Source organism: Aquarana catesbeiana, linkage group LG01 (genome assembly GCF_042186555.1).
Source record: "Aquarana catesbeiana isolate 2022-GZ linkage group LG01, ASM4218655v1, whole genome shotgun sequence".
NCBI classification, from domain to species: Eukaryota; Metazoa; Chordata; class Amphibia; order Anura; family Ranidae; genus Aquarana; species Aquarana catesbeiana.
Genome location: NC_133324.1, coordinates 898638555 through 898666117, shown reverse-complemented (window position 1 = coordinate 898666117; position 27563 = coordinate 898638555). Strand labels below are relative to the sequence as shown.

At 43.9% G+C, this 27563-nt stretch overlaps 1 protein-coding gene across 1 annotated transcript in view; it reads right to left on the bottom strand.

Moving 5' to 3' along the window:
• CTBP1 (C-terminal binding protein 1) overlaps positions 1-27563 on the bottom strand; it is a 767834-nt gene that overhangs the window by 327324 nt on the left and 412947 nt on the right. The window lies entirely within an intron of this gene.

The window sequence follows — 27563 nt, the reverse complement described above, 5'->3', positions numbered from 1 at the left end:
CTAGTCTATGTAGACTAAATTCGCAATGCAACACGAAACACGCACAAGACCCTTTTTTTAATCGCAACGCATGTATGTGAACGACCGTCATTGAAAACAATGACTATGAATGACATGCGAATTTAGAATGTTTTTGACGCATCGCATTAGTTATGAACTCGCATCAGTGTGAACCGGCACTTAACCACTACACATCCGCGCTATGACCGAATGACGGCCACAGCGCGGACCTGAATTCCCGGGAGGCCGTCATATGACGGCCTCCCCTGTGCACGCTCCCTGCGCTGTGATCACCGAGTCACTGAGACTTGGCTGATCACAGATCCGAGTAAGGGGCCGGTCCGGGCCCCTTACCATGTGATCAGCTGTCAGCCAATGACAGCTGATCACATGATGTAAACAAAAGACCGGTAAGTTTTTTTTTTCTACTCACGCTGACAGCGCGAGTAGAAAAAAAAGCCGATCACCGGCTCGGATGTGAGGGACATCGGTCCCCAAGTGGAAGAGGCACATCTGCCTCATCAGTGCCACCCAATAGTGCCACCTAACAGTGCCCACAAGTGCCACCTAACAGTGCCCACCTGTAGTGCCAGTGCCACCTGGCAGTGCTGCCTATCACTGCCACCCATCAGTGCCCATCACTGCCGCCTCATCAGCGTGCATCAATGAAGGAGAAAAATTACCAGTTTTAAATTTTTTTATAACAAAATATATTAAAAAAAAAAAAATTCAGTTTTTTACATTTTAACAAAAAAGGTAAAAACTGCAGAGGTGATCAAATACCACCAAAAGAAAGCTCTATTTGTGGTGAAAAAATGATTAAAATTTCATTTGGGTACAGTGTTGTATGACCGCGCAATTGTCATTCAAAGTGCGTCAGCGCTGAAAATTGGTCTGGGTAGGAGGGGGGTTTAAGTGCCCTGTAAGCAAGTGGTTAAAGGAGATTTTACAAACAGCTATGTAGTGCGAGGGCTGCTATAGAGACCTCCACCGACTTATACCCAACAAGCGTAATAGGAGGTCTCCGGTGAGAGCGCATCTATATGTGTTGGTGGTGAACTCACAAAAGGTGGTCTTTGGGATTTTGGAAATCAAAACTCATCTCATCCGTTTCACTTTTTCTGGGACTTTGTTAGTGTGAAGCAATTGACATTTGGGCTCACTAACAAATATACACTCGCTTTTTTAGTGTTTTTTTTTTTAAATGTTATTTTTGCAGCGCAACAGTTTATTTATATTTGAATCTTTGTGAGAATATCTCACAATCATGGTGCAGTTTGTTCTTCACAAGCACAGTTTATTTTTAATTTATGTAGTGCAAGGGCCTGTCTAATGGAATATAAATCCATTAGATAGCTTAAAAGGACCTTCTCTCTCATGGCTTTGGTAAAAATGTAACTACTTCAGCTCTGGAAGATTTTACCCCCTTCACGAACACAGGCCATTTTTTTACTATTTGGCACTGCGCTACTTTAAAAAAAGTGTTACTAAAAATCGACAACAGTAAAAGCAGTCCATCTATGCAGTAAAGCATGCTTGTTATACTCACTGTGGAACCTAAGGGGCTAATCCTGTACATTGTGTAAAAAAGGCTTTTCGATACGGTCTTCTCTGATACTTCCCTTCTTCCACTGTCCCAAATCCATCTCCTGGCAGTACAGAGTCTTGGGGGCACTCTGCACTTGCTCAGTTTTGTGTGAGTATTAGAACTTTTTTTTTTTTTGGTGGGGGGGGGGGGGTGCATGTGATCAGCACATGGCCAATCAGCACTGTCCAGACCAAGGGACTCATAGGACAGTCAGAGTAGAATGAAAACTCCTCCTACAGTCTTTAACCAGGCACTGATAGAAGTTATAAAAATATAAAAAAAATATCATCCTATATACTGCTGATGAGAAAAGTTAATTTAGCAGTTTATATTTACTAAAATAATTGTATTTCCATGTTCTGTGGAAGACCAAATAGAGAATGCATGGACCTGGGTTTAGTAATAGTTTAACTGGTACTTGCGCAGTCATGCATCACTGTACCCAACTGAAATGTAGATATTTTTTTTTTTTTTTTTTTTGTTCTGCCTCACTGTTAAAATAAACCTACCATTAAAATTTACACTTAAACTTATCATTTTTGTCAGGGGATCAAAGACTTTTTTTTTTTTTTTTTTTTCTCTTGTGTTTTGGTCCTTTTTTCATAGGTATGCATTTCGAAAGGGGGGGGGGGGGGGGGGGGGGCAGTGGTGATCAAACACCACCAAAAGAGTTTTGTTTTTTTTTTTTTTTTTTTAAACAAAAGAAGAACTCTTTTGGTGGTGTTTGATCACCACTGGGTCCCCCCCCCCCCCCCCCTTTCGAAATGCATACCTATGAAAAAAGGACCAAAACACAAGAAAAAAAAAAAAAAAAAAAAAAAGTCTTTGATCCCCTGACAAAAATGATAAGTTTAAGTGTAAATTTTAGTGGTAGGTTTATTTTAACAGTGAGGCAGAACAAAAAAAAAAAAAAAAAAAAAAAAAAAAAACCCCCACACCATTTCAAAAAAGTTATAAATTGATTTGAAATTTTAATATGAGTGAAATAAGTATTTGACCCCCTTCACAAAACATGACTTAGTATTTCGGTGACAAAACCCTTGCTAGCAATCACAGAGGTCAGACGTTTCTTGTAGTTGGCCACCAGGTTTGTACACATCTCAGGAGGGATTTTTTTTTCCCCCACTCCTCTATGCAGAGCCTCTCCAAGTCATTAGGTTTAGAGGCTGACGTTTGGCAACTCAAACCTGCAGCTCCCTCCACGTATTTTCTATGGGATTAAGGTCTGGAGACGGACTAGGCCACTCCAGGACCTTATTGTGCTTCTTCTTGAGCCACTCCATTGTTGCCTTGGCCGTGTGCCTTTGGTCATTGTCATGCTGGAATACCCACCCACAACCCATTTTCAATGCCCTGGCTGAGGGAAGGAGGTTCTCACCCAAGATTTTACAGTACATGGAACCGTTCATCGTCCCTTTGAGTTTTCCTGTCCGCTTCACAGAAAAACACCCCCGAAGCATAAGGTTTCCATCTCCATGTTTGACGGTGGGGATGTTGTTCTTGGGGTCATAGGTAGTATTCCTCCTCCTCCAAACACGGCGAGTTGAGTTGATGCTAAAGAGCTTGATTTTGCTCTCATCTGACCACAACACTTTCACCCAGTTCTCCTCTAAATCATTCAGATGTTCATTGGCAACTTCCGACTGGCCTGTACATGTGCTTTTGAGCAGGGTTGCGGGCGCTGCAGGATTTCAGTCCTTCATGGCGTAGTGCGTTACTGATTGTTTTTTTTGGTGACTATGGTTCCAACTGCCTTGAGATCCTTGACAAGATTTTCTGTGTAGTTCTGGGCTGATTCCTCACCGTTCTCTTGACCATTGAAACTCCACGAGGCGAGATCTTGCTTGGATGCTCAGGCCGAGGGAGATTGACAGTTATTTGTTTCTTCCATTTGAGAATAATCGCAAAAACTGTTGTCACCCTCTCACCAAGCTGTTTGGCGATGGTCTTCTAGCCCATTCCAGCCTTGTGTAGGTCTACAATCTTGTCCCTGACATCTTTGGAGAGCTCTTCTTTGGTCTTGGCCATGGTGGAGAGATTGGAATCAGATTAAATGATTGCTTCTTTGGACAGGTGTCTTTTATACAGGTAAAAAGCTGAGATTAGGAGCACTCCCTTTAAGGGAGTGCTCCTAATCTCAGCTCATTACCTGTATAGAAGACACCTGGGAGCCAGAAATCTTTGATGGATAGGGAATCAAATGCTTATTTCACTCATTAAAAGGCAAATCAATTTATAAAACTTTTCTGAAATGCGTTTTCTGCTTATCTTTGTTACTCTCTCACTGTTAAAATCAATCTACCAGTGATCAGTGCTAATACTATATACTGACACTATTAAGGACACTGGCTGGGAAGGGGTTAACATTTAGGGTTAAAATGTGTGCCCGACTGTTTTACTAAGCAATTTGTCAGCACATTGCTGCTGTCTGTAGAGAGCCCTGTGTTTACCAACACAGGGTTCTGTCATTTGCTCAGCTGAACAGCGGGTGTCGGCCATAAATCATTGGCCGGCTCCCGCTGATCAGCTTGTGCCCCCTACCTGGTAATGCAAATAACATAAAAACCAGGCAGGTGGCAAGTGGTTAAAGTGCATCTAAAAACTCAAGGGCAAAAATTGAGAATATTGCAGCCTACAGTTTTAGATATGGTGGTGGTTGTTTCCCCCCCCCACACACACTCCTACACCTCAACCTCATTTTAGCCTGGTAATCCTGCCATTAAACTGGAAGAAAAGCCTAAGGCCAGGTCCACACTGGTACAACAAACGCTCCGACATTGGGAGCTCGTGTCGCATGACGTGTTAAAATCAACGTTTCCCTATGAGAGCCATCTTAACTGGTCCGACACAAGTTGGACCGATCTTGAAAATGCTCCCTGCACTACTTTGGTCCGACTTTGATCCTACTTCAGCCCATTGAATATCACTGAAGTCGGATCGCCGTCTTAACTGATCCGACTTTGGCATGCGACTTGTGCTCTGAAGATCTTGAAGGGTACCTCCACACCAAACACACGGCATGGGTTCCCCTCCAAGAACATACCAGGCCCTTCGATCTGGTATGGATTTTAAAGGGGAACCCCCACAAAAAAAAAAAAAAAAAAAAACACCCCCACACACACTGCGTGGGGTCCCTCCCAAAATCCATACCAGACCCTTATGCAAGCACGCAGCCCGGCAGGTAAGGAAAGGGGGTGGGGACAAGAGCACCCCCCCTGAACCATACCAGGCTGCATGCCCTCAACATAGTTGGTTGGTGGGTGCTTTGGGGCGGGGGGGGCCCCTTGCGTCCCCCCACCCCAAAGCACCTTGTTCCCATGTTGATGGCGGCAAGGGCCTCTTCCCGACAACCCTGGCCGTTGGTTGTCGGGGGGTGGGGCTTATCGGAATCTAGAAGCCCCCCTTTAACAACCCCAGCTTGTCCCCACCCCCTTTCCTGACCTGCCGGGCTGTGCGCTCGGAAGAGGGGCCGGTATGGATTTTGGGGGAACCCCGCACCGGTTTTTTTCAGCGTGAGAGGGGTTTCCCTTAACATCCATAGCAGACCGAAGGGCCTGGTATTGTCTTGGAGGGAGAACCCATGCCTTTTTCTTCTTTTGGCGTTGAGTTCATTATATACCAGACACAAAGTGCCTGCATTGTCGGGATCAAAGTCGGATCCACAGTCGTATCAGTGTGAACCCGGCCTCAGGCCTTTTTCACATCGGTGAACTGATCAGGTCCACCTATCAGTTTCAGGTGGACCTGATCAGAAGGTCCATGCTTTCCTATGGACAGGCTAGAGTCCATTTATACCCACCTACCTCTGGGTCTGATCTGGTCTGCTAAAACACACACACACACACACACACACACACACTCTTCCATTTAGGCAGATCAAAAGAGTAGTTGGGTGTAAAACAGACAGCAGTCTCAGTTTACTCGCAGCCACCCATAGAGCAGAGCAGGCTCTGTCCGTGTCCGCACTGCAGAAACTGCTCTGATCAGCAGGGGATCTATAATCTGATCAGAATGGAATGCGCCCCCTTGTGAAAAGGGGCCACAAGTCTAAAGCAGACCATATATAGAATTCCACAGAATTCCAATCCATATACTGTATAAGCAGGATGGGTTGTACAGAAGTTGATCAACCACCCTGTTGGAAAATTTCTGCTTGATCAGCGCAGACTGTGCTGATCAATGTATTCAGACAGAGGGGTAGACAGCAAAAATGGTTCGAGGAACTCAACATCAAGTGCAAGGTATTGACTTGGCCTCCAAAATTCTCCAGATCTCAATCCATTTGAGCATCTGTCGGACGTGTTGGAAGAAAGAAAAAAAAAAAAAAAAAAAAAAAAAAAAAAACCCCCCCCCAAGCCCAATCAATGGAGGCCCCACCTCACAACTTACAGAAATTAACTGCTACCGACTGCTTGGTGCCAGATACCACGGAATACCTTCAGAAGTCTAGTGGGTTCCATGCCTCCATCCCCCTTTACTCCCCCCCCCCCCCCCTTCTCTATTTCTACTCTTCTCCCTCCTCCTTTACCCCTTCCTCCACCTATGTGACCAAGGATATAGAGTGCCTCCAAATCAAACATGCTAGAGAACTGTTGAAAATGGCCCCCTCCCTTCAGTTTGACCGGGGCAGCCCCATAGTAACATATCCATAGACCAATTTTTCTCCCCTTTTAGTTCTTGTTAGACTTTTCTTGCAAGTCTACCTTCAGGGACAAGAGGGGAAGGGCAGGCTACCGCAAAAATTCCTTCAGTCATAGGCTGCACATCTTTTCCCAGACTGGAGTTTTGAACCTCAGGCAGCACTCACCAACACCCACTCTACCGCACACTTTATTTTCCTACAACAGATACAGCATATTGTCAATATGATGCTTGTGACCTCACCCCTTTTTAAAAAGGGGGGCTGGCTTATCCATAGGCCCCCTTATTGGCCCTTCTGAGCCAACTGCCCCAGGTCCAATGGCCAGGCAGTGCATTATGGTTACAAAGAATCCAGCATTAATTTGCTTGGAGCGCAAACCTCGAGCATGCAGAGTTTGCCGTGATCCTGGATCTCATGATGTACAGCACAGCTTGTAAACAGCAATGATCAGATCTAGGTTATGTTCAACAAAGCATATAGAGCACACACATTGAGGGTAGATCACACAGTACAGCATACAAAGTGCAGGAGTATGTAATGTTACTTCACAATTTACCAGGTGTAGCTCATCAGGATTGTGTAACATACAAAAATGTATAGAACCCAGGAGAAGGCAATGTATGAGATTGCATGTTACATATTTCTGACCCCTGCAATCAGTGGCAGGACGAGGTTATATGGCACCCAGGGCGAACATGCCAAACTGCACACCGCCCCCCCCCCCCCCCCCCCCCCCCCCCCCCCCCCCTCAAGATGTATGAGCACTATGCGTCAGCACAATCCTCCCCATCGCCCCCCTCACAAATGAAAAATCCCTTCTCCCAGTACAAAGCTTTGTTTCTCTCTCCTCCACCCCCCCCCCCCCCCAATCCCCATTCCTAACAAAAACCATCCCCCACAAAAAAAAAAAAAAAAAAAAAAAAAAAAAAACCTAACCCCCCTGCCTTCCTTAAAATCCACCCCCCCTCCCCCAGGCACAAGTCCCCACTCCTAGCATACATACACAGCGCCAAGCTAACAGGAGTAGTGAAGCCACTATGAGCTTGTATCATCAGGAAGGACCTGGGGGTGTTTGTAGATTTTAAACTTAATAATGGCCATGCCTCGATCTCTCCCTACCAGATATGAACCCCCACACTCAATGGTTTTACAGTCACCCAACACACACACCTGTCAGACCACAACCTACTGCTATACATTAAATCTGCTAACAAATCATCACCAAAAACTCCCCTGGTCCTCTCTCTGCAACCTCTAAAGATCATTTAAATGTCCAAACAGTCTACCACAAAATACAGAGAGGTAACTGACAGACCTGACATTAAAAGACAGCTTGAAAACTTTCAAAAACGCCTACGAGATAAGCTCACGAGGTGTGAACAGGTAACAAGAAGGACTTTCATCAAATACTACACACCGTTGCAGAAACAGCCAGCTGAGAAAAAAAGTCAACTACAAGAAACCATCCAACAAACGATCCAATAAATGGTTCGACAAAGAATGCAAAGCATTAAGAAACACCTTACGGACAGTCTCCAGTAACAGAGACCCTGACAACAGTGACCCAAGGATAGCCCATGGTATGATACAAACACGTACAATAAGAAAGAAACATATGAACTAATGTCTGGCAGGGAGGGTGAAGCAGACCTATACAAAAATGTAGAGAGAGGGCAATTAATGCAAATCCATATCCCACCTCAGGTTTAAGCCATGAGGCAATCTCTTATTCAATCTAAAGATCCACCATGCCGCTCTCCCAAAAAAATAATAAATAGAGATAGAGATATATCGCTCTCCATCAGGTATACAGACTAAATATAAAAGTGCAAGCTGCTGGCAACAACACAACAGGACCAATCGTGATTCATGTGAAACAATAAATAATGTTGCCGCGCTAAACATAGATCTTGAATAAACAAGTGTCCATAAAGTGTGAACAACTGGTGCGGTTTTAAATCATGCAGATGAATTCCTTGATGAACATCAAGTAACAAGGAGTATGATTGATGTGAGTTTTGATCACCCAAGGAAGGAGAAGAAGAAGAAAGGGGAGACTGTATCTTAGGTCCATTATTACCACACCAACAAGGGGTTGTATGTAGGGGATTAGCATCCCTTCAGGCAAGAATAGCCCCTAATATTATGGACCCCCAAAAAGGCAACTTTTTCAAAACCCTCCGTATATACTCAAGTATAAGCCGAGGCACCTAATTTTACCACAAAAAAACTGGGAAAAAACTTACTGACTCAAGTACAAGCCTAGGGTGAGAAATGCGCAGCTACTGTAAGTGGAAAAGGGGGTCAACAATGCCCATTTGCAGCCATAGGTCCCAAGAACTTCAAACTCAGTAGTTAAGGGTTCCTAGATGCCCCTAGCTGCAGCCAAAATTTGGGGTCTCTTAGTTGTGCATTACCTGCACAACTAAGAACTTTGTGTACCATATTACCCGCCCTTGTGGCAAATATAGAGGGAGAACCACTCGAACCTTTGCAATATGTGTAAATGAACACGTTAACATCAGAAAGGGCACCAAGGATCATACAGTACTCAAATATTTAAAGATTGCCATGACTGGAACCCTAAGGGGAACACCTTTGTAGCTATTCATATATACCACCTTGGAGAGGAGGTTCCACTAAAAAAGGCATGTCCCCAATGGGAGGTTAAGTTGATTTACAAATTAAAATCCCTTGTCCCCCATGGTATGAAGTTGAACTGGGACATTAATGCCTTTATCAATAACGCTTGACCCAGTCTTCTGTCCTCACTTTCCATAAGTCTAGGAGGGACATTTTTTGTATGCACTAAATGGAGGTAGCTTAGGCAATTTACAGGTTCTTTGCAGGTATCTTTTCTATACATTGCTTTAAGAATTGCTTCATGTAAAGGTGTTCCACTGTAGTCAGGGGACAGCCACATTACTTTTTTGTTGTTATTTCTTTAATAAAAATTACATACAAACGTTTTTCATTTATAACCATTAGGATACTAAATTCCACCAGTCTGTCGCTTCACATATTTGGGTTGGCATTCCTTTGCTTTAACTCTGCAGAAGGTCGCTGTTTACAATGTTGGTGTGTGTGTGTGTGTGTGTGTGTGTGTGTGTGTGTGTGTGTGTATTTGAATATGTTTTAACCAGAGATGTACAAGTCTCCTTTTTGGTGCGAAATCGCACATTTAGTGGTGAATTCTTCCATTTCAAAAAAGAGGCTTGAATAGCACCTAGAACCAGCAAGACTTGACCTAAAACGAAGCTTGAGGCTGGGTTCACACTATCACCACATGTGGCTCACAGCAGGGGTTCGATGCGTCCTGGTTCACCGCTTCACGTCCGAATTCAGCCAAAAAGACACACAGGGCTCCTGTGAAAATTTGCACCGGATATATGTGAACCGGCTCCATAGAGAGCCTAAAAAACTCAGGCTGGACTTCTACTTTAATTACTTGGTGGTACTCCTTTCAATATGTCATTACGAAGTGGAGAAAAGGAGAAAAAAAAAAAAAAAAAAATCTTCCTATTCCCTATACTGACAAAAGTTTATAGAAGATAATTCAAGACAGTTGCTGTTTTTTTCCAGCAGGCGAGCACCAACATTAGAAATTTTCCATCACCTAGTCTTCTCCTCCACCAGCAAATGCCAACCCACCTGGCTGTTGTATCCTGGGAATGACCCCTGCAACATCAAAACCTGTAGGTACTGCCATTTAAGCAAGTCGGGTAGGACTTTTGTTTTCACAGTGGCAGGAGAGGAATTCACTATGGAACAAAACATTAACTGTGGTACAAGTTTTGTAGTTTACCTCATTACTTGCATTTTGTACAGTCTACGGTATGTGGGTTGCACCACACGCACCCCGAGAAGCCAAATAGGGGAACACTATTGTGACACCAATAAGGGATTTTAGGGACACTTTAGGGATTGCCATCAAGGCAATCTTTCCTCATTCAGGTTTAGGCAAATAGAAAGGATGTCTTGTTCACCCAGGGGAGGGGATAGAGAGAAGGCTTTTGGGCAGGGAAGCATGGTGGATCTTTAGATTGAATAGGAGATCACCTCATGGGTTAAACCTGAGGTGGGATTTGGATTTACATTATTTGCCCTCTCCCCCTAGCTTTCTCTTTGCGGAGGTTATGACATTTGTATAAGTCTGCTTCACTCTTCCTGCTAGACACTAATTGATTTGTTTCTTATTGTACATTATTATATCATTTGTCTGCAAAGTTTAGCAGCATACACCTAGAACCACCCTGCAGCTGTTAAGGCTGACCTCTCTTGCCGATTTGCAATCAATTAAGGCAATTGATGGGTGGAGTCTATGGCATTTAGTGATACGCTTTATTTCAAAAAGTTCTGCGTTTAATGTAGTTATAACCAAGGCCTTGTAGACTGAAAACACGTCAACTGGTTTTATCTGCGTTTGTACACTGTGGTTCTTCAATAAACATGAAGATTCTTTGAGCAGCAACTGGTTACTGCTACTTACAGACAAGAGATTAAAGATAGGAATTAAAGAGCGCAGCATAGAGCCACAGGGTGACCGTAGTATTTGTGAGGGAACAGGGTCCAGGTGGTTAAGTGGGCGTTGGGTTAAATGAGCGAAGTATTGATTGTGCAGGTGAACAAAAAGGAGTGTAAGGTGAGGGAAGATACCCACACACTGGAGATCTCGTCACATATTGTAGCACTTATTTAAGAGATTAGCAAGCTCCTGGGCAGTGTGCGAGTTAGTGGGTGGAAGTGATGAAGGACGAAGGTCTGTTTGGCAGTGTGGAGGCAAGAAGTGTGTTTTTTGGAGGGCAGATTTATATTGGTTGAAGTCTTGCTGGACTTAGTCTTACGGCACAGACGCTCAAGAGCACGGCTAAGTTTGAGGCCTTTGGTATTGTTTGCCAGGGTTGTAGTGGTTAGAGCCCGATTCTGTGTGCAATTGGGGGGACAGTGTATCCAAAGTGGAAGTTGTAGACAGAAGTGATCTGTTGCAGAGAAGAGAAGGGTCAAGATGGTGAAGGTTTCTACAGGCAACAGTTAGGTGGTTGGAAGGCAAGGTGGAGGAAGACAAGGAGAGAGTGAAGCTAATGAGGTAGTTTTCAGGGAGTTCTTTTTGTAAGACATTTTTCAACATGATGGAAGGCTTTTTGACAGACCTTTTCCTTGAGAGGAGTTACTATACACCAGTGTTTCTCAACTCCAGTCCTCAAGGCGCCCCAGCAGGTCATGTTTTCAGGATTTCCCTCAGATGAAACGGCTGTGGTAATTACAAAGGCAGCGAAACTGATCAAATCACCTGTGCAAAATAATGGCAAGCCTGAAAACATGACCTGTTGGGGCGCCTGGAGTTGAGAAACACTGCTATACACTATGCAACTTTGTAAAAAAGGACTTGCATCTACAACATCTCTGAATATCATATGATATAGAGATTCTAAACAGGACCTTCACTGTCCGTGAAATAACTGGGGGCAGCTAAGGAGTCAGGACAATCTTATATAAACCGGAAATGTTAAGGGCATTAAACATTCTCGTGCGGTGTTATTTCAAGCCAAGTTTAAAGTACGAAAGGGTGGACTGCAGTTTAATAATGCTGCAATCCTACATATTTTGTTTATTTGCTCAGGATAGAGCCGAGGCTCTGCTCCAGAATCCTTTCCATTAGTGACAGTGGCAGTGGATTGCAGGCAGGCTATACGAGGTCAGCCTTCCAGGGAGAGGCGAGAAAAGGCATTCTCTAAATACTTCTCACAGCCTGAACCCGCCAGCCAGGAAATCAGCTCATCACCAAAAGATAAATACAAGAAAAGGCTGACTGGACTGAACAGCAAAATAGTAACAATAGTAATAATTATATTGTACTACCCTGTACAGCAACATTCTAGATTATGAGGGGCACAGTTAAGAAACAATTGGCATGCTGTGCCGCATGCAGTCAAGAGCCTAATGGCAGAATAAGAGTAGTGTGATGAACTGTTGTGTCCCCCCCCACAATAATCAATCAATGGCTGGGAGAAGGGAGGTGACCCAGTTTTAACTGCAATAGGGAAAGGTCAGGTCACTAGGCTCGCTCAACCCAAAATTCTAAGAAGTTAATTGTTACAATGAGAATACAAAAAAAAAAAAAAAAAAAAGTTAAAAAGGCAAAAACAAACAAATACACCTATCACATCTGATCACTGTGTATCATTTCTATTTTTTTTGACTTGCGTATTAGCATTTCAAAATGACCCAACTTTTCTTACCCAGGTGTTGTAGTTTAGGGCTACAACAATTATTTTCATAATCGATTAATTGGCTGATTATTTTTTCGATTAATCAGATAAAAATCATAAAAATTAAAAATATGCCATTTTTCGTTTATTTAAAAGTAGTAAATGAAATAAACTGAGCGTTACACTCAAACTGCAGAATAAAACACCAAGGATGGGTACTATGCCTCCTGGGAACACCAGTGATGGGGCATTATTCCTCCCAGGAACACAATGATGGGGTACTCCCCCCCTCCCCCCCAGAATACTTAGGAGTTAGGATGGGGCACTTGTCATAAAAATACATGTACCAAGCTTTTACTGTTATATTAGCCATTAGCCGCTACCTTTCACAGTCAGTGTGCAGCTCGGCTCTCCTCACGACTGCTTCTCACCTCTGTTCCCTCGAGGCAGCAGCGAGCAGGCTGAGAAGATAAGTGGGGAGCTGACGTCAGCGAGGAGGATAGGCGGGACGTGCCTGGTCACATACGGCGGTGCCTTCTACACAGGAGGATTTATTTAACTGGTGGACAGGGAGGAAGGTGCGGACCAACTAATCGATAATGGAAATCATTGACAACGATCCTTGCCATGTAAACACAGGGTCTGCAGGTGAGTCATCCGTACACAATAGGGCAGAGCTGGCAACATTGGAAGCAGCACTTCACACAGATATCAGGACACAGCACAGGACTAAAACTTCAAGGGACAAGGGAATTTAAACCAGGTTAGTTGGCAAGTATGAGGCAGCTGCTTTGGGCCCACAACAATGGGAAGCTGCCCCTTTTGGCCTGCCTTAAAGACAGCCCTGCCTCCTTCCTCCACTGCCAGGTCAGTTAAAATGCATAGCGCGCTTCGCGCATGCGCAGCAGGGAACCGGCAGTGAAGGCCCCCCCGACTGAAAGGTGCCAAATGTCGGGGGGGGGGGGGGGGGGGGGGGGGAGAATTGAAGAGAGCTCTGCTTTGATTACTTTCTCTCCCCCCCCCCCCCCCCTTACTGAAAATGTCCAAATTGGGCCCAAAGTGTCAATATTTTGTGTGGCCACCATTATTTTCCAGCACTGCCTTACCCTTTTTTGGGTATGGAGTTCAGAGTTTCACAGGTTGCTACTGGAGTTCTCTTCAACTCCTCCATGACGACATCACGGAGCTTGTGGATGTTAGAGACCTTGCGCTCCGCCACCTTCCATTTGAGGATGCCCCACAGATGGTCAATAGGGTTTAAGTCTGGACACATGCTTGGCCAGTCCATCACCTTTACCCTCAGCTTCTTTAGCAAGGCAGTGGTCGTCTTGGAGATGTGTTTGGGGTCGTTGGCTTGGAATACTGCCCTGCGGCCCAGTCTGCCCAATTGAGCATCCTCAAACGGAAGGTGAAGGAGCACAAGGTCTTTGAACATCCACTAGCTCCGTGTTGTCGTCATGGAGGAGTGGAAGAGGACTCCAGTGGCAACCTGTGAAGCTCTGGTGAACTCCATGCCCAAGGGGGTTAAGGCAGTGTTGGAAAATAATGGTGGCCACACAAAATATTGACACTTTGGACCCCAATTTTGACATTTTCACTTAGGGGGATGTACTCCACTTTTGTTGCCAGCAGTTTAGACATTAATGGCTGTGTGTTGAGTTATTTTGAGGGGACAGCAAATGTACACTGTTATACAAGCTGTATACTCACTACTTTACATTGTAGCAAAGTGTCATTTCTTCAGTGTTGTAACATGAAAAGATATAATAAAATATTTACAAAAATGTAAGGGGTGTACTCACTTGTGAAAATATATATAAAAATGTATACATTTGTTAACATTTTCATTTAAGGCATTGTTCAGCGCAGCTTCCCCTCCCCCTTCTCCATCTATGCTTAGCCCAAATCCATAAAAACGTCAGCTTAATGTGAACCTGTGACTGCAGGACAGCCGTCAATCATAAGGCTAGCAATCTGTCAGCTTTGCTGCAGGTAATGCTGTGCTAGAACAAATCACTGGGAAAAAAAAAAAAAAAAAAAAAAGGAAGGGGGAGGTTGCAGTTAGATATTCTAGTTAGTTAGTGCTTTAAAGCTGTATTTTTTTAAATTTTTTTATATTCTAGTTAGTGTGTGGAGAAAAACAAAAAAAATTGCTTTAAAGCTGTAATTTTTTTAGTTGGTAGACTGTAGTCTCCTCTGATAAATGCAATTCAAAGATGGACGCACATCAGCAGTGGTTGCCAAATGGCCAAAGAAGAAAGATGAGGCATTCAGAAGAAACATCAAATGAAGGAGAACAAGGCTGTCACGCTGCACAGAACTCAGAAGCAAGTGATCACTGGAGTAGCGGGTCTATTTCAGGGATTTCCAGCTTCCAGGGATGGTATAGACAGACATAGTTAAACTGGATTAATGTAAAAATATATCATATCCAAATTAATATTTAATGCTTCCATGGCCCCCCAGTTTAGTTGGTTTAAATCCATTCGCAAAGGTCCAGACACGTGTTGATGCAAGGTATGGCACCACACATACCACAACGAGTTAAGGTGCCACTTATGTTGAAGGACATCCCGATAGCGAACAAAACACATACCCAAAACACCAGCATTACAGCATACCACAATGTACAGCAAGGCATTTTAATGCGCCATGCTAATAAAATGGTGCAGGTCTCTTTTGGTGCTTTGGCAGCCTATTCAAATGAATGGGCTTCTTTAATGCAACACAGGGAGTGGATAGGTCAGATTAGTTTTAGCAATCTCCATTACACACTGGACTTCTGATTCAACCAGAACTCCTACATACAGTACATCCTGTTCAGTCCGGGCCTTACACTGACAGTCATGATGCCGATAAGGTAAGCACAAGTATCGAGACCAATTGCTCTAATAAAAAAGGCCAAACAGAGCAATGATCTCAGGTCTATGAGGTTCATACAAACCGTCAGAGGCATAGAATCATGGGACAAGGGTGGCAGAGGATGCAGTTACACAGTGGTTACAACCCCTCATCCAAAACATACCCAAAGACCCTTTCCATTGCCACAGGTTTCAGAATGGCGTTAGGAGAGAGATTTAGGGGGCATTGGGTGAGGAGAACGGATTACGTGGGTTGATAGTTTTGTTTTTGTTTTTTTTGGGTACAGAAGGCCAAATTGGTTCTTACAATAAAGCAAAACCACAGGCATCTGAAATGCACCATTGCTGCCCCTTTGCTTCGGCCAGGCAGGAACAGTTGCCTGGGACAAAGTTCAGGACCACTAAAATAAAGGAATTATTCCCGCGCTAACAGGTATAAGTTCTGATAACAATCCTAAGGACAAGCTGCATGCACCGAATACAGGTGCAAACCGAACCTTAAAAGGGACATAGAAATATTAGATGGTGCTGCGCTAATCCTAGAGACACCCTTATTAGAAGACTTAGGGTGATAGTGAATAATTAAAAGGTGGTGTAAACATCAAGGAAGTGTTGGCATCAATAGTTCAGGACCAGCCATCGAACTTACATGCCTGAGGGCAATCATGTTGTCATGCCCATATATCTGACTGCGAACATTATCATGACTGGTCCCATTTTTTTGAAAAGCCAGTGGCGTGTGAAACACTCAAACTCCACCTGGTATCAAAAAAAGTGCACACATATAAAGAGTGAAACAAAACGTGCAAAGGGTGTTACACTATCCTCCACTAGGGAAGAACCTTACCCTGATCCCGGGGGCGTTAGGCTCCAGACGGGGACTGAGGTACTTCACATGGGACCATCTGGACGAAACCAGACGGTCCCCCTTTCTCTGGAGGTTCTGCTGAAACAGACCCACTCAAGTACTTGGTGGGGCTCCCCCCGAAGGGATACACCATGAGAGAGGGCGAACCAAGCCAAAAGGCTTATGTGCCCCCCCCCCCCCCAAGACTTTCAGGGTTGTCCCGAGGACCCACAACCCTACTCATCACACTGACAAAACATGACAACACCAAACAAAAGAACACAAAAAAAGTGACAAACACAGGGATAAAAAGATGAAAAGAAAGTGGGGAGAGTGAAAAGTGACCATTGATTAGTACAATGGCCGTCCCTCCGGCCAAGAATAAAAATTTCCCCTGATCCTAGCCAAAAGGCTCGGCCCAAGAGGCAGGTGTGAAGAAAAAAAAAAAAAAAAAAAAAAAAAAAAAAAAGTGTATGGTGAAGTGACCTTGGTGCCAAAACTCAAAGTGCCCCTTAACATTTGTGAGGTTATGGCACCCCTGAGCTGCCACTCCAGAAGCACATTCGCCACTGGCTTTTCTCTCAACCCTGACCGACAGCCCAGACAGATGCAGCCCCACCCCAGCCAGGAAGATATCAGAACATCACGAGAGCCATATAGGGAGATAAAAATGACAAGTTCTCTTAGAAGACCAGCCCCATTCCACTGTCCCACCTTCCCTTTACTCCCCTGCCATGTCAGAGCTGCATTTTATGTCCAACAATTCCCTTTATGTAGACCCTAACTGGACATTTTATTTGCTAAAGTATAGTGCATGAACAGTTGTCATTTTTTGCTGCATCTCTCAGTGCTGTCTACATTCCTGTCCAAAGATGAAAAGAAAAGAAAAATTAAAATAAAAAAAACCCAAGGCATTAAAAGTAGAACCAAAAGCCCCCCCCCCCCCCCCCCCCTCCATTTTGCATACAGCAAGGGAGCTTAAAACCCTTGACAGGTTTCTTTTTGATCATTTGTGTCCCATTGGGGAGATCTCTTCTCTGCCCCATAGCCAAAAACAGGAAGCGAGAGGAAACATTCTTCTAAAAAGGGAGGGAATCCCTTGCTATCACCAGAGCTAGTGTCCCTAGTGAAAGATTTTCCCAACTAGTGACAGTCCTAGATTTGGGATTCTCTTTCCATGGTCGGTTCATGGCCAGGCATTCTAATTCTTCTTCCCTTCTGTATTTAATCATACTTGAGTTATTTTTGACCTTTGCCATTAAAAAAGGCGTTAAAGATGCAGATTTATAAATATTAAAATTTACTTTTGAAACAATATGTTGGGTTTAGTCATATTTTAAATTTGCTCCAATATAACCCTCTAGTATGTGGTCAGACAAAACATCAGCCTGTTACTCCCAGACTCCTACATACAAACATTACCAAAAGTTTTGAAAAAGGACAAATATTAAATGCTCAAAGTCTGCTGCCTCAGTTTTTATGATGGCAATTTGCATATACTCCAGAATGTTATTAAGCAAGATCAGATGAATTTGCCATGAAAATAAACGCAATCCCATAAAAACATTTCCACTGCATTTGTGAAGAAGGCTTCAGGGTGCCCAAGAAAGTCCAGCAAGCACCAGGACTGTCTCCTACAGTTGAGTCAGCTGTGGGATCGGGGCACCACCAGTGCAGAGCTTGTTCAGGAATGGCAGCAGACAGGTGCTAGTGCATCTGCACACACAGTGAGGTGAAGACTTGGAGGATGGCCTGGTGTCAAGAAGAAACGTCTCTAGAAAAATCAGGGGAGGACAGACTGCAAAAAAGGTACAGAGATTGGACTGCTGAGGACTGGAGTAAATCCCCTTTAATATTGTTTGGGGCATCCGGAAAAAACTATTAGCGGGTTATTGAATAATAATTATGAGCTGGAAGTTTGTTTCAGGGATTAGCTTTACTTTCATGGAGAAATACATCACATGCCTTTTATGATAGAACAGGAAGATTACACAAACAAATGCATATAAAAACACCACAATAAGAATGGTACTTCCTCCAATTACCTTACTATAGATAAACACATAACACTGCAGTGCCACCTACTGGTATAGATATAGTCAATCTAGTTCACAATATAGAAAGCTACTTGCTGTTGCTTTTTTCAACACCCCTTCTCAACAACATGTGCGTTGTCAAATTATATTCAGTTTCTTCTGGAAAGAACTATGACGTTCCTACAAAGGCTTGGCGAGTGCATCAGCAGTCATCTACTCCGACGGGCAGTATTGAAGGTCAATAACACCTTGTTGATTGTCCCTCAGTAGGCGATACTTGACATTGATACGTTTTGTCCTAGGATTGATCCTTTGATTGCGTGAGCTTTATACATCCCTGGTGGTCTTCAAAGATGGGAATTGGTTTTGACATGTCTATCCCAAAGTCCACAAAATGTTGACAAATCTATATTGCTTCTTGACATGCGTGTGCTGCTGCAATGTACTCTGCTTCAGTTGAAGATAGAGCGACAGTTGTTTCTTTTTGACTAGACCAACTTATGGTACCTTCGCCATACTGGAAGATGAATCTACTTGTGGATTTGCGGTCTGTGCACTCCCCGGCCCAATCAGCATCCACATATCCAACCAGATTTGCATATAATGCTGCTGGTAACCACAACTTCATCTGAATTGTTAGAAGTATTTAATCACTCTTCACTGCATTCCAGTCACACTGACAGGGAGCTGAGACTTTCCTGCATAGTATGCCCACTGCTGCGGCTATGTCTGGTCTTATCACACTGGCAACATATATCAGCTTACTGATCGCTCTGTGATACATATTGTTGGGTAGCAAGTTTTCTGCTTCATTGGTCTTTGGCCTGGTTCCATAGGAGTTCTCACTTCCTTTGCATCTTGCATATGGAATTGTTGCAAGATTTCCTGAGATTGATTGAGAAGATAAAACTTCTCTCCATTTGGATTCCCAGATAGTAACTAATGTTCCCTAGTTCTTGCTTTCAAAATTTTCTTTCAGCTTGTGAACCGATTGTAATCCCCTTCTTGTTCAAAACAGGTTAGGTCATAAACTTAGATAAAAGGATGTATATCCATCTGCCTTCTTGATTCCTGGAGTAGAGACAGGGGTCTGCTTTACTTCTTGAGAATCCCTCTCTGGTAAGTACTTCATTCACTTTCTCATTCCACATCCTTGCGGATTGTTTAAGACCGTAGGTGCTCTTCTGAAGAAGTTTACACACAAGGATGTCTCCTTGCTCAAACCCTGGTGGTTGCTCCATGTAGAGCTCTTCCTTAAGGTCTCCATATAGGAAAGCCATTTTAACATCTAGGTGTTCGACTTGCATGCCCTTCCCATCTGCAACACTAAGAACTGCTCTGATGGTGCAGCGTTTTACAACGGGAGCGAATGTTTCATCGTAATCTTCACCGAATTTCTGGGAGTAACCCTTGGCAACTAGTCTGGCTTTGCATTTGTGGATATTCCCTTCTGCGTATGACTATTTTGAAAGCCCACTTCCTATAGTTTTGCTGTTAGGAGGGAGCTCTGAGAGTTTCAAGGTTTTAATTTTCTTGAAGTGACTAATTCTTCTGCTGCCTTCCTCCATTTATTGGCAGTTTCCCCAGGATGTTGGTTCAAGTATGCTATGTGGTTTTGACAGTGTATGACAGCTTGCAGGATAGTATCCCCTTTGTAGTCAGAGTGGATCTTCTGACTTCAGGCAGTTCAGCAGGATCTGGTGGGGAACTTGATTTAGGCATTACGAGTTCCACCTCTTGTTTTGACTCCTGCACAGGTTCGCTTTGGTCGACCTTTCCTTCTGGTTTGCTTGGCATATTCACTTCACAGCTTTCAGGGACCAGCGTTTCTGATGATAGGCTCCCAAAAACACTACAGCTTGTTACTTTGTCAGTCTTTGGGTGTGGGGATTCTGTAACCCTTAGTTTGCTCACTGTAGCCTACTAGAATGCCCTCCAGCTTGTAACACTTTTCACTTAGAATACTAGGCTTTGATGCATCTTGAGGATAGTCAGTTCTGTAGGTAGGTTGCAGTCATGACTGCTTCTCCCCAGTACTTGAGGTAGGTTGGCATCCAACATGCACCTGGTCATTTCTATAACAGTGCGATTTTTCCTTTCTGCTACACCATTTTGTTCAGGAGTGTATGGTGCACTATTCCTTGTCTCTTCAGATATGAGGCCACTTCTTTTCTTATGTATTCTCCATTGCATATCATTCCTGGTCTGTGTTGGAATTTGTTGCTAGACATGGCAACAAACTCTTGAAGTTTCTCTGAGGTTTCATTGTTCTGTTTCATCAGATAAGTAGTTGTGTACCTGGAATAATCATCAATGAAAGTCAGTAGATATCTGTTCCCGCCTGACGGAGTTTCCATTGGACTGCATACGTCACTGCGTAGGAGCTGTAGGGGGTGGGTAGTTTTTCTTCAAGATGCCTGTGGAAGGAGAGCATGTGTGGCTTTTGCTTCAATGCAGTGCTTGCATTTCATGAGCACTTTCCAAGGTGCTATTGTTAAATCTTCTGATAAGCCTCTTTATAATGTCCTGTATAGCTTTTGGACTACTGTGCCATAAGTGAATACATTTGCTGTGTTCATTAGAGACCATATTGGCTTGCTGGTCTGTGGTGATGTGCCTGTATAGGTGATCATCCAGTTTTCCTTTTGCGAGGAATTGCTTATTGTTGTGAATTGTGCATTCAATCACCCTGAAATTTTATGGAGACCATTGTTTGCAAGACTTTTCACTGATAGAAGGCTGCCTTCTAGTTCTAGAACATACAGCACTTTCTTTACAAAGATACTCTGCTTGCCTTGTGGTGTAATGCAGTTCAGGAAGCCCTGGCCTTTAACTTCTGAGGTGATGCTTTTCCCGTTTTCTAGGAAAACTTGGTCTTTTGCACTGTAATCAAGGTTTGTGAAGAAGGTCTCATCGCTAGTCATGCGACTTGTCACACCCGAGTCTATGCACCAGCCGTGTGGCTTGCCGCTCTGTGTTACTTTAAAAAGATGCCACTCCATGATGTGTCTGCATTTTCCTTTGTGGCTGCTTTGACTCATGGGTAGCTTTAGCTTTTGCTGCTTGGCTTTCCAGATAGAACAGAACAGTCCTTTAAGCGACTGGTCCTGTTACAGAGAGAAAAAAAAAAAAAAAAAAAAACCCACCACAGGCTTTGCTTCCTTTTTCCCCCCTTTGTACATCTTAAGAGCTTTGCCATCATGGTGGGCATTTTCTTTCATATTCATCGATTATTTTGCCTTTGACATATTCGTGTCAGGTTCTGCTTGGGTCTGGCTTCTAAAGCGTTAATAAGAGCAGTCTGTCTCTGGAAGGCTGCAGAGGAACAGGGCAACAATATATCATTGTGGATGTCCTCTCCGATGGCACGCAGCTGCTCTATGATCTCTAGCATAGCATTCACGTGGTCACACATTTGCTGGCTTTCTTGTAGTCTCATCTTGTACAACTTTTTTAGCAAAAACAGTTTGCCGTTTAGACTTGAACGCACATGAAGTCCACATACCTTTGCCCGTTTTCTCTGTTCTTATGTGGATAAGCTGGTCATCTTGCACTAGCATGCTAATAATTGCTTTTGCTTGTCTATCCTTCCTATCCCATTCTTCCGTCCCTCCGTCTCAGTCTGTCTGTATTCAGCACTTGCCACAAGTCATCCTTGCTGAGAAAAACACTTCCAGTTTAAACTTCCATAGCTGGTAATTGGCATTGTTCAGCAGCTTTGCAATTTCAAACTTCACATCTGAACCGCTTGCCATCTTTCGGTAGCTTGTATACAGTACTCACAGACTCAGTGCCTGGGCTTGTAGTATCCTCTCCAATGCCTCTGGGTGCCTGGGACCCGTAACCTATTAGCAAGTTATTGAATAATTATGAGCTGGAAGCTTGTTTCATCAATTATTTTACTTTCATGGAGAAATACATTACATGCCTTTTATCATAGAACAGGAAGAGAACACAAATGATAGTACTTTCTCTGATTACCTTACCATAGATAACACTGCAGTGCCATACATACATATGCTTAAAATAGAAAGCTACTTGCTGTTGCTTTTTTTCAACAAAAGCCTTGTCCAGAGATGAGCGCTACCATCAGTCCTGTGTCATGCCAACAGTAAAGCTTCCCAAGACCATTCATGTGTGGGGTTGCTTCTCAGCCAAGGGAGTGGGATCACTCAATTTTGCTTAAGAACACATCCATGAATAAGGAATGGTACAAAAACATCCTCCGAGAGTAACTTTTCCCAACCATCTAAGAACAGTTTGGTGACAAACAAGCCTTTTCCATGATGTAGCACCTTGCCATAAGGCAAAAGTGCCAAGCGGCTAGTGGAACAGAACTTAATCACATTGAGAACTTGTGGTCAATTCTCAAGGAGGTGGGTAAACAAACCCCCCCCCCAAAAAAAATAAAAAAAATAAAAATTCTGACAAACTCCAAGCATTGGTTATGCAAGAATAAGCTGGCATCAGTCGGGATGTGTGCTTTTCCAACACGCCTGGGTCGACTGCGATCGCAATGCTCTGCGCTCCAAGTCCACCTTTTTTTGAAGTCCATTAGAGCCTATGGCTCTAAATCAGGTGCTTAAAAAAAAAAAAAAAAAAAACCACAACACCACACCCCACACACACACACACATACAAAACCACACACCACCTCCTCTGCTGGAATTCAGGCGCCTGGCGTCCAAAAGGGGCCTGACTTCTGAATACAGGGTGCTACAGTGGCCATGGATATCCATTTGTCATATAGGGGAGCGTGACCGGGGGTGGGGGGGGGGGGGGGGGTGCCTTGCCCGTAATGGACCCCGACTCTGCGGAGTCGGTTCACACAGCTCCAGGGTGGCTGTGGAGCAAATTGTACAGGGGTCCTGTGCGTCTTTTGCTCCATTTCGGTTCCGAATTCAGGAAAAAAATTTGGCCCAGTTCGTCCCTGAAACTGAGGACAGGGACGCACCTGACCCCTGCTGTTAGCCGCGTCCGCTCTAAGTGCAAACCAAGCCTGAAGCAGCAGACTTCTAAGTAATGCAAACTTCTTGTTCGCACTGTGGGTCAGAAAATGCCTCTTCTCCATACAATTCTTTTGTGTTTTTTTTTTTTTTTTTTAAACCAACAGGGCGTCCTTTTAAAATGGCAGGCAAAGCACTAAAAGCCCCCACCTGACATTGGTGTGCCCACTCCAGGTAAGAGTTATTTGTAAGGTGCCCTCCAAATCCCAGTCTTCAGTACCACTAAAATGTGACAGTCCCCCCAATAACCATGACAAACGACATGCTCCTAGCGTCTGTGACAATCGATAAACCCGCTCTCCAAATTAATAAAATACAGATCACAAGGCGTACATTTTTATTAAAGAATAATTTAGCCATAACCAAGTAATGGTGAGGCTGTCGAGCAGAAGATTAAATTACAAGCTAAGCAAACCTGGCTTTGCGTGATAAACCGCAAGAATATTCTGAAATGGAAACCCAAGGTATGCAGTCGGGACGACAGTCAATAAACTAGCTTTATAAAGCATGTACCATAACAAGAGCCACAAAACACTCTCCAACTCCATTTACAAAATAAGCCATTGCATCTGCAATAAATGACTCTCCCCCCCCCACCCCCAACTTAGATTTCCGTTTCATCTGGTAAATATGTTTTCCTCCTTGCAAACAGCTCATTTGCTTTATTATTTGTTAAAATTCATTTTTAAATCACTTTCAAAACAGCGAATCACATTATAGCAAAAGATTCCATTAGCGTGTCCTTTATTGCAAAAGAAATGGGGAAGTTACAACTAATCATTTTTATTATGAAGAACTGTTATGTAGGTGGACTAATATATGCAATATTATGCCCCGGATTAATTTCAGCCTCAGAATTGAATAATGATGCTTGGCTGACCAAAGCTACACAGTTTAATGCAGATTTGTCCTATACTGTACAAAAGACAAGTAAAGAGGGCGATAAAATATAAAAAAAAAAAAAAAAAAAAGTCCACGAGACAAGCCTAATGCCGTGGACTTTTCAGCATCAAAAAGGTCCAATGGTCTTTCTGACGGACTTGCCTACACACAATTACACCAAAGTTCGACGGATTCGTACGTGATGACGTACGACTGGAATAAAATAAGGAAGTTGATAGCCAGTAGCTGCCCTAGCGACAGTTTGTCCGTCAGACTAGCATATAGACGAGCTGATTTTGACCGGACTCGAGTCCGTCAGAAATCTTTGAAACATGTTCCAAATCTAAAGTCCGTCTGATTTTCTAAATAAATCAAATATATAATCAGCTGCAGGTCCGATGAAGCCCACACACGGTCGGATTGTCAGACGGATTCGTCCCGTCGGACCAGTCTAGTCGAAAAGTCCACCTGTGTGTACACGACATAACAACATGTTATTTATCTTATGGGAAGATAGATTTTTTTTTTTTTTAAATTATACACACACTAAAGAATAATAGTCCCTGCTGTGGAGAAGCTTACGGTCTATTGCAGGGGTCTCCAAACTTTCTAAGCAAGGGGCCAATATACTGTCCTTCAGCTTTTAGGGGGCTGGAACAAGGCAAGTGGGAATAGAAAACAAACATTGTGGCGTCAGTGGAAGTAAACAATGTCACATCTTTAGTGGGAGGAATAGTGCCCCAAAGGCCGGAAAAAGGCAAGTAAATGGCCGCAGGTTTGGAAACCACTGGTCCATTGTATTGCATGACTGTGCTGGCAATAGAGTAGGAAAAAAAAAAAAAAAAAAAAGCCAGTTATAGTGTATAAAGCCAAAAGCGGCTTTTCATTATTAAAAGTAAATGAATACAATTTTCATAGACTGAACTGTCACAGTAAGGCCTTGGTACCCTAAGGCTGCATTCATAAACTCAGCGCAGTTAGGATTTTTTCATCATACTTACCTGTAAAATCCTTTTCTTTGATTACATCATGAGACAGAGTTAGGCTAATATTCATTACCTGGTGGGTTATTACTACATCTCCAGGTGAATGGACACTGGTCAGGAAGTGATCCCCTGTATAACCCCTCCCATACAGGAAGTACTTTAGTTTTGTAGCAAGCACTGAATCCTCAAAAAAGGAGGGGAGGGAGGGACCTGTGTCCCATGATGTACTCAAAGAAAAGGATTTTACAGGCAAATATGACGAGAAAAAAAAAAAAATAAATAAATAAAATTATTTTCTTCTTCATACACCATGGGAAATAGAGTTAGGCCAATATTCATTATCTGCTGGGATGTCCGAGAGCAATAGCCTTGAGGGGAGGGAGACACCCTGCCAAACAATAGCCATCAGACCTTGCACGGCAGCCCGCAGTACACTGCGGCCGAAAGCCGAATCCTCGGCTACTCGAAAATACACTTGATAAAATTTTGTGAACGTATGCAATGAAGACCAGGTAGCATCCTTACAAATCTTGTAACCTTGCAAAAAAGGATGGAACAGGTTGTAGCACGACCCTGTCGTGGTGAAGGATGGTTCCTGCACGAAAGAGCCACCAACTCCGACACCCTTCTAGCTGAGGTGATGGCCATCAGGAAGTCTAGCCTGCGTGACAGCAAGCCTAATGGAATTTCCTTAATAGGTTCAAATGGTTGTTTCTGTAACACAGACAGCGCCAAGTTCAAGTCCCAAAGACACATAGGTGACCTAATGGGGGGCGCAAGCGAGTTGCCCCCTGCATAAAAAAGTTCAGACCAGTGAATGGGAGGCTAAAGGCCTTTGGAAGAATACTGATAGGGCTGAAACTTGAACTATTGAACCGCAATAGAGCAGTCCTGAAGCTCCACCGTCCAGGACCGTAGGGCCAGTCGTACTGCCCGTAATTCCAGGATGTTGATTGGCAGGATCTGTTCTGTCCTTGACCATTTCCCCTGAGCCCTTCTAGGGTTGCCCACCAGCCTGAGACTGGCATCTGTAATCAGTACTCTCCAAGTTACCGGCAGGAAGGATCTTCCCTTCCGCAGGTTCTGATCCTGCAACCAGCAGTTTAGGCTTAAGCATGCCGAGGAGATAAGAACATTGGATACTCCAGGGCTTGTCCTCTCCTGTCCCAAGCCAAACAGGATGTCTTGTTGTAGAGGCCTGGCATGGAACTGGGCAGAGGGCACCGCCTCGAAAGAGGATACCATCCTCCCTAGAAGACTCATACAGAGCCAAATGGAGGGTTGTCTGGTGCCCCTTATCTGACACATCTGATCCTTCAGGGCACAGATCCTTGCGGGTGTCAAGAAAACTCTTGCTTGGACCGTATCTAGGATAGGACCTAAATACTTTAGACTTTGAGCTGGTCTCAAGGTTGACTTTTCGGGATCCAGCCTAAGCTTTCCAAATACTGCACTGTGCATGTTATGCTCTGTTCTAGAGCCTGTAGTGAGTGATCTCTGACCAGGAGGTTGTCTAGATACCCAAGCACCAAGATCCCTTGGGCCCTTAAAAGACCCAGTACTGGTGCTAGGACCTTTGTGAAAACCCGGGGAGCTGTAGCAAGCCCAAAAGGGTAGAGCCACAAACTGAAAACGATGTTCCTTTACTGCAAATCACAGGAACCGATGGGTACGTATAAGGCTGAAAGATGGGTACGTATAAAACACGCGTCCTTTATATGGATGGAGGCTAGAAAGTCTCCCATCTGGAGTGAGGCTAGTACTGAATGGACAGACTCCATCCAAAAAGATCAGTAGATACTGGTTCAGGGATCTTAGGTCCAAAATGGGCTGTGTGCCCCAGTTGGGTTTTTGAACCGTAAACAGGATCGAGTAAAACCCTGTGCCTTTTTCGGATAGAGGAACCTCTACAAACACTCATTGATGCACTAAATAATGTTGTGCCTGAAGCAATAAGTCTCTTTTTGGAGGATCCGAGGGAACACTGGATCTTAAAAACCTGAGGGGGAACTCCCCGCAGCTCAAGGTTGTAACTGTGGGATAGAATTGAGGTGACACACTCATCCTGAATTATTGTTCTCCAAATGTCCGCAAAGTGCAGCAGCTCCCCCCCCCACCCGATGGAGTGGGGACGTCCCCTCAAAAGGAGGGCTTGGTGCTGGGTTTAGAAGAATTTTGGACCCAGGGCTTGCCCCTGGCCCTAGTGCCCTGTTGCCGGCGGAACTGCCTTGGCGCTGAGACATTTGAGGAAGCAGTCCGAGGTTTTAAACGAGGGATGCCTGGTGCTTTTCTTCACAGGAAGTAGAGAACTCTTCCCTCTGGAAATCTTTTGGATATATTTGTCCAAATGATCACTAAATAAATGTTACCTATGAAAAGGGGAAACCTGCTAGTAACTTCTTACAAGGAAGCTCGGCTGACCAGTTCTTAAGCCACAAAAGTCCGCACATATGTACAGACAAGAGAGCCAAACGAGAAACCTGCTGTATTGAATCCTTTAACCGCT